Raw genomic sequence first — 14,378 nt, forward strand, 5'->3', positions numbered from 1 at the left:
GATTGGGAGCTTTCTAAAGATGCCCCTAGCTCCTGCTGGGAGCTTGTAAAGGATTGCACGTGTGCCACAAGGTGAGAGGATGTGGCTGCCACCTGTGTGCTTCTGGTCCCAAGCAGCTGTGGGAGTAAGGGAGTGCCTGGCCCCAGGAGAGCTGTGGACCATTTGCAGTTACAGGTTGCTGGATGGGCTCCTGGACGCCAGGCGATACTTCTTCCCCGGCAGTTAACATAGTGCAAAGCTAACTGGCTGCCTCATTGCCCCTTTGCTCATCCTTGAGTAACAATCCATTTCGATTCAGTCGTGTTGGCCATGTAGCTTGTCGTCCAGGCCAGCCTTTCCTGATGGGCCTCACAGTTACCATAGGCTAAAGACGCAAGGAAGTCATGGCATCATTTTACTACATGCACAAGGGCTTGAGAAATCAAGCCTTCCCAGGGCTGCAGTCCCGAGCACACCTAGACTCTGAGCCAGGCTGCTTCCTTCCCCTACTGTCTCCCCGTGCATCATTTGCTCTTTTGTTTTGCATTAAGAGTAGCTTAGTGATCATGGACTTCAGCTCTTGCCTGCAGTGATCCTCCTCGCATTTTATTCTTTACACAGAATAGGAAGGAGGTTTGCTTGCTTTGCGCAGAGGCTGAGCCACAGGAGAAAGCAAAGCCAATGTGATTTATTGAATGAAAGCACTGGACAATTACCAACAACTTGTTCCTCTGCTGCCTCAGACAACCTAAACTGGTAAGTCCAATTTATTGTTGTCTTTCTTTGTGTGAATGTGGGGCTTTCTTAGTTACCGATTCTTTTTTAAATGTGTATGTGTTGCTGCGGTTTAAATGATTTTAAAACTCTGCATCTTCCAAAGTTAGCTGCAGGCAGTCCATGAAGAATGCACACAAGACATACTGAGTGGTTCTGCAATAGCACATACACGTTTATGTGGATAGGTGAGGATGGGGGTAGAGAAGCCCCATTTCTGATAATTGGTCATTTTGTTTGCAGCAAGCTTAAGGACATTTTGTGCTTGCATAACTGATTAGCATTAGCTATGAAAAATACATTACGCTTTTGTTGTGTAAGATCACTTTCCACTCGGGTTCCTGAGTGCCTACCAAATACTTGTTGGATCAGGTAAAGATGGATCCCATCACGCTGATAATCCCGAACACAAATCCAGGCATGTTGCGGTCTTTCATCCAGTCTGCGGGGTGGACACCCAGAAAGGAATGCCAGCATTCCGTCCATCCTGGGTGGACATGCTCATAAACAACATCATGATAGTGATGCTGAGGATACCCGCCAAGGGGACACAACAGACATGCGTGCAAACCCTTGCTTGATCCACTGCCACTTTTACCCCATGTTTCTGAAGTCCTTTACTCCATGAAGATATATGGTTGGGAGGATGCCCTAGGTTTGCAAGTGGGATATTTTGAGTTCCCTGTTACCCATGCTGGTTGTTGGCCCAGCCAAGGCTGCTGGAAATACCATTGATAATCAAGGCTAAGTTTGCTCCTATGCTGGGCCCCCCAAAATCCCTGCACTCTCATTTAATTTTCTCATTTCCTAAATAAGATGTAAGCCAGTTTCTGCAGAGGGGGAAAGTGAACGGAGGAAGCTGTTGCTTTTCCTACCACCACCACCATGTCTCCTTAGTCTTTTGTTTGCCTGGCTACTGCAAGACTTTATGGCAGCATCAATCCATCTCTGGTGGGCTCAGGGTCCACATAAATGTTATATAGAATTTAATGTCTTTGGTGCACTCTATCTGCAGTATATCATTGGCTATTCAGATGAAGTTGTGGCCTTGGGTGCTGACAAGGATGGATGACGTTGGAACAGTGAGCAGCATGCTTCTTTAAATAAAAACCAAAGTTAAGAAATCTGAGAGATGGGTGGCGTTTTGCCTAGTAGAAAGTATCCCCAGGCCACTCAATCACAAGAGCAGGGTCATTCTCCCACATGATCTGGCTGTTTCACAAATGATGGCATCCTAACAGAAAGGAGACAGCATTGCTTCGTGGTTAGAGGTGTCAGGAAAGCAAGTCCCTTTTGCTGGTTCTGAGACTAAGTGTGTGTCTTTGAGAAATTCACTTACTCTCCCTGAATCTCCATTCCTCCACTCCTTCCATTCCTGATTTCAAAGAAGATATGCTAAGCTCGACTAATGTATCCATGAGATACTACTTAAATCTTTCTTGTTAAAGGATGTAGTAGGTAATTAAGATCATTGTTCATACACTTTAATCCAGAGATCATGCATCAGAAACCCACAAATGAGATTTTATGTGGGGATGAGGAGATGCCTGCCCCTTCCCCCATCTAATGGGTATGGAGTAGTCTGAAGGGACCATGATTACCCTTAGGGAATTAGAAGGGGAGAATAGAGATGAAAAATGTCATTTTTTAAAAAACTTACAATTCTGGGCTTCCCTGGTGGCACAGTGGTTGAGAGTCCGCCTGCCGATGCAGGGGACACGAGTTTGTGCCCCGGTCCGGGAGGATCCCACATGCCGCGGAGCGGCTGGGCCCATGAGCCATGGCCGCTGAGCCTGTGCATCCGGAGCCTGTGCTTCGCAACGGGAGAGGCCACAGCGGTGAGGGGCCCGCGTACCGGAAAAAAAAAAATAATAATTAAAATAAATAGGTCATGTAAATAATTTTTTTCATTATTGGTCAATAATAACTGATTTTCTATACTTAGGACGGCAAGATACTGAAGGTCTTAAATGTTTGAAATAAACAAACGTGGAAATATTTGGGCGGAGTTAACTCAGGGATGAGAGAAACCTATGTATTGAATTTATGACAACTTTCAGATGTTCAAATTACCCCCATGTACATGGAATTAGCAGCTGTAAATGTACTGTGATTTCATTCTAGAAGGCTCATTTACAAAAAAATCACACACAAAAAAAGTTCCATCTCTAGGACTGAGGTACCTGAAATTCTTTTATCAGGAATTCAGTTAAGTATTGCTGTCTTTTATTAAATACAGATATTTCTAGGAGGAGTAATAAATTAAGCCACCAATACTTTATCATAAATGAATGTATTAAATGTTTTCTACCTCAGGGGAAACCCAAAGAATGCTACATTAATATCATATTAATTATCCTGCTTTCTTTTGATTTCATACATGTCTCCAAGAACTTCCCTCATAATTATTATTTCACTCTTGATCAGAAAACTAAGTAGTTTTTAGGACAAGCCAAGTCCTTTTTGTGTGAAATGCTTGGCTTAGACAATATCATCTAGATTTCTTCTAGGCCCTTGAGAGTCACACTGTGGAAAGCTGAACTTACCATCTTTCTCCTTTAAATCCACTCTTCTTCCTGTGTTCTTTTGTTTTGTTTTTTAAATTATTGGTGGAACCATTATTTGGCTAGTTAGCCAAGCAAAGCTCATAGAAGTTACCTTCATATTTCCTGATTCCTTTAGCCCTTCCACCCAATCACTAACAAAGCTTGGTCCATTTTACTTTCTTCATCTTTTTATCTGTCCAGCCCTCTCCATCCCTATTGTCACATACTGTAGTTGAAGTCACCAGCTCTCACAGGGACTTCTTCAAGACCTTCAGACTTGGTTGTCACTTGTCACTGGTCCCACCACAACCCTCTCCCTTTCAAATCACCCTCTGGATGCCTCCAGAGTAATTCTATAAAAATGCAAATATCAGATTTTTCTTAAAGTTCTCTAGTGATTCCCTGTCGTGAACAGGTTGAAATCTACGCTTCTTAGAATGGTACGCGAAGTCCTTGATAGCCTGGCCCTGCTACCTCTCCAGGCTCCTTTCCGAAGTTCCTGGCATGGTGGATGAAACGTACCAGTGAACGTGTCAGAGCCCAGAAAAATACCATTAGGGTTCCTGTGGACATTGACTTACCAGCAGCACCATGACAGTTCACATTTCCATGTCCCAACCTGAGCTGTTCTACCTAGAATGACTTCTTGTTTCCTTCCTAAATTCCTGCTCGGCCATCACCTTCTCTAATCCATTTCCCCACACCCCGTTCTCCCATGACCACCTCCTGTTACCCACGAAGTTAATCAATTATCCCTTTTGCTACTTCTTTGCTTTAGGCATCTGAGAGCAGTGTCTAGAGGTTAATTTATCAGATATAGACCCATATTACCTGGGCTTGAATCCCAGATCTGCACCTTAGAAGTGTCCCAGTTTCTTCCTGCGTAAAGTGGGGATGATAATAGTCCCTACTTCACAGGGCTGTTAAGGGATTCTGTGAACTGATATATATAAAGGCATTATTTTGAATAGTGCCTGGCTCACAGAAGGTGTCATAGAAGTAAAAGATATTATTATTCCATAATTTCACATATCACACTATCTCATAGCCACAGGCACTTGCATAACTGCCCTCCTTTTTAGCCTATGAGCCCCTTGGGGTACAGGTAGGGTAATCGGCTTGTTTCAATTTGCCTAGGATTTTCCCAGTTTTAGAACTGTAAGTCCTGCAACCAGGGAAACCCCTCAGTCCCAGGCAAACCAGGAGAGCTGGTCACCCTATGAGGACCCTATCTTATTCACCTTTGAATCACCAGGGTCTATCACAGGATACATAGGTTACAGAGTAGGCTATCCATAAGGGTTTACTGAACTACAGAACCAATATTAATTGCCTTTTCACTTTCTACCTCATAAAGATGCTGTTAAACTTCAAAAATCAGTCTTCTTCTTGCTGTGAAGTCACAGCTGACTTTTCAAAACTTGTCACTGAATAACTGAATATATTATTTTTTTTAAATGCACAGGAACTAGAAAGGATGATTCCACCCTGTTATATATCATCAGTGTAATAGAATTGGCCACCCTTTAGCAATCGAAGACATAACTGTTGTGTTAACAGCAGGGGAGAACGGGGGTGTCATACTTTCTTTTCTATCTAGTGACAGGCAGGTTGAAGTCTGAAGGTCCCTAGTTCACATCACAGCCTGAAGAGTAACCTTGTCCCAGTCAGAAATGCTCCCTTCACTAAATGTATCTGTCTACCCAGTTGTCAAGAATGGTAGCTCCTGTTTCTGATATGCTTTGTCTTACAACCGCTCCTCACCCAAACTGGCTCAGATCATTTTTCACAGTACAAATACAGTAAGAAAGCCCCACAACCGAGATCCTGTGAGACAGGGACTCTGGACATGCCGGAACTCATAATGAGGGCAAGATCTTGTCTTCAGAATCATGGTCTAGGAAGAAGCTGACAGGCAGCCAGACCAAGATCCCTCAGGCAGAATAACAGCAGAGTTGCTAAGAGCACGAGCTTTGGAGTCAGAGTTCAAATGCTACCTCCTCCATTTACTGACTGTAGAATCTTGTACAAATTAATCACCTCTCTGGGCCTCAGTTTCCTTGCTTGTAAAATGAGGATGTAATAACAGTACTGACTTTCTCATAGGATTGTTATTACATTTTGTCTTAGCCTGAGGCAGAGTCAATTGCAAATATTCTATTAGGTATTGGGAGATATAACCTCAGGGCATCAAGAGTGAAGGAAAAAAGGGAAATGAGTCAAGGAAGGAGGGAAAACAAATACAGATGGCTTGTAACTGAACTAGCCAAGGCATCATAAGAAAACACAAATGGCTGTTTGTTTGCCTGCGACTGCTTCCAAGAAGCCTTCAAAACAGTCCACAGGGAAGGAATGGAGAGGAAATTATCTGCTGGCTACTTCCAGTCTCCTGTCTCTCATTGGTCCAGTTTTTTCCATTTCCAGATAGTATTACCCAGTCCTTCCAAGGAGACATGAGTGAAGCTGAAGCCTCCCTCCATGGGTCTGGTTGGGTCAGAGCTGTTGCAGCTCTGTCACAGCAAGCATGATGGACCCACCCTTCACTTGAGACAGCTGGTGGCATTTAGAGACGGGATGATGGCAACAGCCAAAGCTCTCTATTTGAGCAAGTGGCCAAAGCCCAGGGAACAGGTAGTTTTGAAATAAATCTGAAGAGACTCCACTCTCCACAGGTTATTCTCGCCATTTTGTACCTGGATTGATCAGGCTGTCACTCTTTCCTTACAGCTTGGCTCCAGGTATATTCACAGGTCCTCCAAAAGTGTAACTGAGATCAGGCCACAATATGTCAAAGAGCAGAAGTCTTTAATTTTCATGAAGTTCAATTTATCAATTTATTTTACGGTTTGTGCTTTTTGTGCCTCCTCTAAGAAATCATTGTCTTATTCAAGTTCACAAAGACTTTCTTCTAAGTTTTCTTCTAAAAGTTTTACAGTTTTAGCTTTTGTAGTTAGTTCTATGATCTACTTCATTTTAAGTTAATTTTTACATATGACATGAAGTAGGAGTTGAGGTTCTTTTTTTTTTTCTGGCATATGTATATCCCATTGTTCCAGCACTATTTGTTGAAAAAATTCTTTTTCTCTATTGAACTACCTTGACACTTCTGTCAAAAATCAATTGATAATATATGTGCAGGCTATTTCTGGGCTCTCTACTCTGTTTCATTCACCTATGTGTCTATCCTTATGCCACTGTCTTTATCTATATAGCTAGCCTTACACCAGTACCATGTCTTGATTATTGTAGCTTTGTAAGTCTTGAAATCAGGTCATGTAAGCAACTTTGTTCTTTTTCAAAGTTGTTTTGACTATTTTAGATTCTTTCCATTTTCATACAGCTTGTCAATCAATTTCTAGAAAGAAAGAAAGAAAGAGAGAAAGAAAGAGAGAAAGGAGGGAGGGAGGGAGGGAGGGAGGAAGGAAGGAAGAAAGGAACGGGAGGGAGGGAGGGAGGAAGGGGGAGGAAGGGAAGGAGAAAGAGAGAAAGAGAGAGAGAAATAGAGAAAGGGAGAAAAAGAAAGAGAGAAAGAAAGAGAGAGAAAGAAAAAGAAAGGCTGCTAGAATTTAGATTGAGACTGAATTGAATCTATAGCTCAATTTGGAAGAATTGGCACCTTAACAATACTAATTCTTCTGATCTGATCATGAAGAAGGTATATCTCTATTTATTTAGGTCTTCTTTAATTCACTCATTAATGTCATGTAGTTTTCAATGTATAGGTCTTGCATATATTTTGCTGCATTTAATTCTATGTAGATTTTTGAGGATTTATTAGATTATTCTACAAAACTTTCATGTCATCTGCAAATGAAGACTGTCTTGCTTCTTTCTTTCCAATCTATATGACTTTATCTTTCTTGTCTTACTTCACTGGCAAGAACACCTAGAACACTAGAAAAGGTAGGAGTGGACATTCTTGCATTGTTTCTGATCCTAGGAGGAAGCACTTGGTCTTTAATCATTAAATATAATGTTGGCTATAGGTTTTTGCAGATTCTCTTTATCAGGTTGAAGAAGTTCCCTTATATTCCTGAAACTTTTTAAATCATAAACGGATGTTGAATATTGTCAAATGCTGCTTTATCTGCATTTATTAAGAGGACCATATGGTTTTTTCCCCTTTATTCTGTTAATGTAATAAATTATGCTTGAATGCTACACTAACTTGCTTTCCTGCAATAAACCTTGCTTGATCATGATGTATTATCCTTTTTGTATATTGCTGAAGTTTATATGCTAACATTTTGTTGACATTTTTTGCCTCTATGTTCATGAGACACATCAGGCAATAGCTTTCTTTTCTTGTAATGCCTTTTTTTCTGGTTTTGGTATCAGGGCTTCAAAAATGAACCCAAATTTTAAAGAGGTTTATGTAGGATTGGTATAATTTCTTTCCTAAAGGTTTGACAGACCATAACATTTAACATGACTTTTATTAAAGATTTGGGGATAAAAACATTATTAGGATGCAAAATAAAAAAATCATAAAACTAGAAATTAGCTTTCCCATAGAGAATCTCTGCCTGGTTAACTATCTCCTAAAGTCTAGTCCTGTAACCATGTTGCAGAGACCAGCACATCTTCAATCTGTGTCCCCTTCTCTTTGTAACTCAGGTCTCCTAATCGTCTTTCATGGAAGAAGAATATATATATTTTCTTTCTTTAGAGCAAATGCCAAGTCTTATTAAAGTTTTATTATTACTAAAATACCTTAAAATTGATTAATAGTGGTACACCCATACAATGGAATACTATTCAGCAATAAAAAGTGAAGAACTACTAATAGACATTACAATATGGATGACTCTCAAAATAATAAAGCTGAGTTAAAGAAGCCAGGTAAAAATATAGATGGCCAACAGGCACATGAAGAGATGCTCAGCATCGCTAATTATTAGAGAAATGCAAATCTAAACTACAGTAAAGTATCACCTCACAGCAGTCAGAATGGCCATCATCAAAAAGTCTACAAATAATAAATGCTGGAGAGGGTGTGGAGAAAAAGGAACCCTCCTACACTGTTGGTGGGAATGTAAACTGGTGCAGACACTATGGAGAACAGTATGGAGGCTCCTTAAAAAAATAAAACTAGAGTTCACATACAATCCCACTCCTGGGCATATATCCAGAGAAAACCATAATCCAAAAAGATATATGCACCCCAATGTTCACAGCAGCATTATTTACAATAGTCAAGACATGGAAGCAACCTAAATGCCCATCAAAAGATGAATGGATAAAGATGTGATTTATATATATATTTATACACACACACACACACACACACACACACACACACACACACACACAGAGTGGAATATTACTCAACCATAAAAAAGAGTAAAATAATGCCATTTGCAGCAACATGGATGGACCTAGACATTATCATATTAAGTGAAGTAAGTCAGAGAAAGACAAATATCATATGATATCACTTACGGGGAATATTAAATAATCCTACAAATGAACTTATTTACAAAACAGAAATAGACTCACAGACATAGAAAACAAACTTATGGTTACCAAAGGGAAAAGGAGGGGGAGGGATAAATTAGGAGTTTGGGATTAACACATACACACTACTGTACAGTAAGTCCCCTACATGCGAACCTTCAAGTTGCAAACTTTCAAAGATGCAAGCGTGCATTAGTATGTCCAACCACGTAAGTTAGTTCATGTGTCTGGCGTACGTTGTCATGTTCATGCACCCTCTACAAGTGGTTGTGCTTTTGTGTACTTTACTGTACAGTACTGTATAGAGTACAGTAGTACAGTACCTTTATTTCAAGCTAGATCTGCAAGAGGACTATTTCATTGAACTCTTTGCTGTGCAACACAAGGAGCTTACTAATGAAGACCTGATGGAGTTGGAGGCCCAGAGAAAGGACAAAGAGAGACAAGAGGAAGAAGAAATAACTGAAGAACCAAAGAGATTCACAATGCAGGAAATGGCAAGGGGATTTTCTTTATTTAAGAAGGCACTGTTAGTTTTTGAGGCACAGGACCCAAATGTAGAGTGGTACACAAAGGTTGCAGCAGCCGGTCAGAATGCAATCCAGTGCTACCATATTATCTATGATGAGAAAAAAAGAACTACTACCCAGACATCACTGGATCGCTTTTTCAAGAGGGTAGATAGAATTGAATCCAGCAAGGAACCAGAACCTATGCCATCAACGTCAGGTGTGAGTGAAACTGCAGCTTACCCTCCATTCCCTATTGCTGACAATCCTTCAGCTCTACCACCTCCCACCTCCTCTCCCTCCTCCAGTCAGTAACTCTTCTTACCTGTTCACTTGATGCCAGCCCCTGTATGCCAGCTGTTGTACTGTACTACTGTACCTTTCAAGGTACTGTACTGTAAGATTAAAAATGTTTTGTTTTTTGTGTTTGTTTTTTATGTATTATTTGTGTGAAAAGTATTATAAACCTACTACAGTACAGTACTATATGGCCGATTGTGTTAGTTGGGTACCTAGGCTAACTTTGTTGGACTTATAAACAAATTGGACTTATGAACACGCCCTTGGAATGGAACTTGTTCGTATGTAGGGGACTTACTTGTATATAAAATAGATAAACAACAAGAACCTACTGTATAGCACAGGGAACTATATCCAATACCTTGTAATAACCTGTAACAGAAAAAAATCTGAAAAAGAATATACATATTCTTATATATAACTGAATCACTTTGCTGTGCACCTGAAACTAACACAACATTGTAAATCAACTATACTTCAATTTAAAAAAATTAAAATTAAAAAGAAAGAAATGCTACCATTAAAAAAAAAAATTGACCCTCGGGACTCCCCTAGTGGCACAGTGGTTAAGAATCCACCTGCCAGTGCAGGGCACACGGGTTCAATACCTAATCCGGGAAGATCCCACATGCTGTAGAGAAACTAAGCCTCTGCACCACAACTATTGAGCCTGTGCTCTAGAGCCCACAAGCCACAACTACTGAGCCCGCAAGCCACAATTACTGAGCTGGCGTGCCACAACTACTGAAGCCCAGATGCCTAGAGCCCATGCTCCGCAACAAGGGAATCCACTGAAATGAGAAGCCCATGCACTGAAATGAAGGGTAGCCCTCACTTGCCCCAACTAGAGAAAGCCCGTGCATGGCAACGAAGACCCAATGCAGCCCAAAATAAATTAATTTATTTTTAAAAATTGACCCTCAAATAAAGAAGAATCTAGGTTAAAAAAAAAAAGTGAATGATGGTGATTCCACTTGTATGAAATTCCATAAAATGAAACCTAATCTATAGTATCAAAAAGCAGACCAGTAGTTGCCTGGAAACAGCGGGCCTAAAATAAATAGATGTTCAAAAAATATTTATTGAACATCTGTTTATTTCAGGCACTCTGTTAAACAATTGGTATGTATTATCTAAAACTTTAATATCCCTTTAGACATGACTATTAAAATTGAGATGGGACCACTGTTAAGATGAGGAAATTGAAGCTAATATTTTGCTAAATATCATACAGCTAATTATATCTAATAAAATTATTTGAATAATTTTCTAATAAGTAGAAAAAACAAAACCTAAAAGTAGATCAGCCTTGTATCAAAGTCCTTACTTTTGTATCAGAGTCCTTACTTTTGACACTGTGCTTAAAACCACTTCCTTCAGGCCTCTATCATTTTCTGGTGAAAAACCAGCTGTAAATCATTTTGAGAATTCCTTGTACATAATGAGTTATTTCTTGCTTGTTGTTTTCAAGATTTTCTCTTTGTCTTTAGCTTTTGACAGTTTAATTATGATGTATCTAGGTGTGAATCTCTTTGACTTTATCCAACTAGGTGTTCACTGAGATTCTAGGATGTGTAGGTTAATGTTTTTCATCAATTTGGCGATGTTTTTGGCCATTATTTTTTCAATATGCTTTCTCCTCCTCCTCCTCCTTCTGGAATGCCTATTATATATATGTTGGTACATTTGATGGGTCACACAGATCTCTAAGACTCTGGTTCTCTTCATTTTTTTTTTTCATTTTGCTCCTAAAACTGATTTCAATTGACCTATCTTCAAGTTTGCTGATTCTTTCTTCTGCCTGCTCAAATATGATGTTGAGTTCCTCCAGTCAATTTTCATTTCAGTTATTGTACTTTTCAACTCTAGAATTTCTACTTGATTCTGGCAGGTTTTTTTTTTATAAATTTTACCTTGTATTGATATTCTCTATTTGGTGAGACATCATTCTCATAATTTCCTTTATTTCTTTAGACATGAATTCCATTAGTTCTTTGAACATATTTAAGATATACAATTTAAAGTCTTTGTCTAAATGGAATATTACTCAGCCAAAAAAAGGAACAAAATTGGGTCATCTGTAGAGATATGGATGGACATAGAGACTGTCATACACAGTGAAGTAAGTCAGAAAGAGAAAAACAAATATATTAACGCATATATGAGGAATCTAGAAAAATGGTACAGATGAACTGGTTTGCAAGGCAGAAATAGAGACACAGATGTAGAGAACAAATGTATGGACACCAAGGGGGCAAAGGGGGTAAATGGGATGAACTGGGAGATTGGGATTGACGTATATACACTAATATGTATAAAATAACTAATGAGAACCTGCTGTACAGCACAGGGAACTCTACTTCACTTAGCTGCACAGTAGAAAGTAACTGAACACTGTAAAACAACTGTACCCCAAACAAATAAATAAATAAATAGATAGATATTAAAAAAAATAAAGTCTTTGTCTAATAAGCCCAACATTTGGACTTCGTCAAGGGCAATGTTAATATACTGCATTATTTCCTGTGAATGGAAAAATTTTTTGTTGTTTCTTTACATGTCTCATATTTTTTTCTGTTGAAAGCTAGGCATCTTAAATAATGTAATGTGGCAACTCTAGAAATCAGATTGTCCTCTAACTGAATTTGTAGAGTACAGAACTGTATCTGTAAAGTCTGTATTCTTGTCATATGTGGCCACTGAAGTCTTTGCTTGGTTAGCTCAGTGGTCAGCTAATGACTGAACACAAATTTCCTTAAAGGCCTAGAACTGATCTTGGCAAAGAGGTTCTATGTCTATGTTGGGGCACACCTTCAATACTCATCAGGCAGTTGACAGCTCTGCCTTAGCCTTCACATCCTGCTTGCACAGAGCCTCAAAGTCAGACAGAGATGAGAGCTTAGGACCTTCTCAGGTACTTTATGAGAATGCTCTCAGCTCTGGGCATGCCTGTGATCTGCTAGATCCCCAGGAATGTGTCAGAACTTTTCAAAGTCCTCTATGGACATCTAATTCCTCAACTTTTCCTTTTACGCTTTTTGGTTATCTACTGTTTGCTACCATTCTTATCCACCACCTCAGGCAGCTGTGATATTAAGCCATTGCTGATGTTTGTTTTCAACAGATGCCCCAGAGGAAAAGGTTATTTGCACTTGGTGAACTCAGAGTCAAATAAATTAAAAAAAAAAAAGTCTTGTGAGTGAGTTCTTCCAGGGAACCACCAGAAGTGTCAAATAATGATGATTCTCTCAAAATGGGGTTTTAAAGACGCTCCATTACTATTCTGCACCATCCAGTGGCTGCCAGGCTACTGGTTTTTACTATGAATGTAGGCTGTTTAGTCTTCAAGGCTACCACAGAGCTGAGGAATATGGGAATGAAGCAAGTTAAAAATGCCACAAAGCTTACTATTCTTACCAAATTCAGTTACTTTTCTTGAATAAACACTTCCTGGATTGCTTCAAACCTTTGGTTAATTTCCAGGGTTCTGAAAAATTAATTCTGACAATTTTTGCTGATGTTCTCATTGCTTTTATGTAGAAGAGGATTTTCAGAGGTCCTTATTTTGCCATTCCCACTGTCATACTTTTCTTTTGTTTTTAATATTTCTGTGAAATGTTTAATTAGGTGTACCACTGGTAAATGGCCATTTAAAAATCTCAGTTGGAGAGTTTTATCTTTTATTAGGAAAAGTAAACCATCTGAATGTATTGTGCCCACATATTCAGTCTTAACCCTACTCCTTCATTTTACATTTCTATTTATTATGTTTCCTAATTTTGTTTCTTTTTATTTCTCAAGTATTTTTAGACATCTTTATTCCTCTCTTCCCTCTAACCGTCTGAAGCTCTACTTGGTGCTTCTGTTTTACCATAACTTACTGTAAACATACACACTAAAATATCTAAACATATTTTTATCAAAATAAAAATGAAGTATAGTAAATACATAAAATCAGATTCAAAACAATGTTTACAACAAACAAAACTATTTAGATTATTACAGTGTACTTTGGTGTTTCTGGTTTGGGAAGAAGACTTGGAGTAACCTTAATAATTGCTGCTATTTACTGAGTGGCTACTATGCACCAAACAGGATGCATACCTTTTGTTAATTCATTTAATCTTCACAACTCTGTAATAAACCTTTTTATATACTACACAGACTCAGAGAATTTTATTAAAGTGCCCAAAGTTACACAGATTACAGATAAAAATATCATGGTTCAAGCTTGGGTCTGCCAAATTCCAGAGCCAAAGCTCCTCTGCTTCTCAAACGCTTTTCCCTTTCCACGGTAAAAATGTAAGAGCACATTTAGCTGGGAGGGGTGTGCATGTTTATGAGAACAGATAATAGAAAGTTGTCTTTCTCAGTATCTCTCATCAGACAAAATTTTAAATATAGAGAAGGAAAAGAAAATATCATGATAGATGAAATCTAGAAAAACAGAAACGTGCTAAAGGATGGCCTGGAAGGAAGGGACAGCTGGGGTGGTATGAGAAGGACGTCAAAGAGACAGAGAAAGTCAACCTATTTTGAGTGAAGGGAACAGACAGGAGATGAGCAAAGACAAAAGAGACCGTGTGGGTAGGTGTCATCAGTTAGAGGGCAAGTCACTGGAATTTGATCAATCGACAAGAATTTATTTACTGGACTCCAGGGCACTGTGGGAGATACTAAAGAATGTAGAGTTATTTGGGGAATGATAATGGTGTAGACAAGACAGATGGCTTAATGCTGAAGGAAAAGGCTAGAGACAGGAGGCAGAAGTAAATAAGTAAAGGCAATCCCCATGTAAGCTAGCTTGCATATC

Source organism: Lagenorhynchus albirostris, chromosome 20 (genome assembly GCF_949774975.1).
Source record: "Lagenorhynchus albirostris chromosome 20, mLagAlb1.1, whole genome shotgun sequence".
Classification (NCBI taxonomy): Eukaryota; Metazoa; Chordata; class Mammalia; order Artiodactyla; family Delphinidae; genus Lagenorhynchus; species Lagenorhynchus albirostris.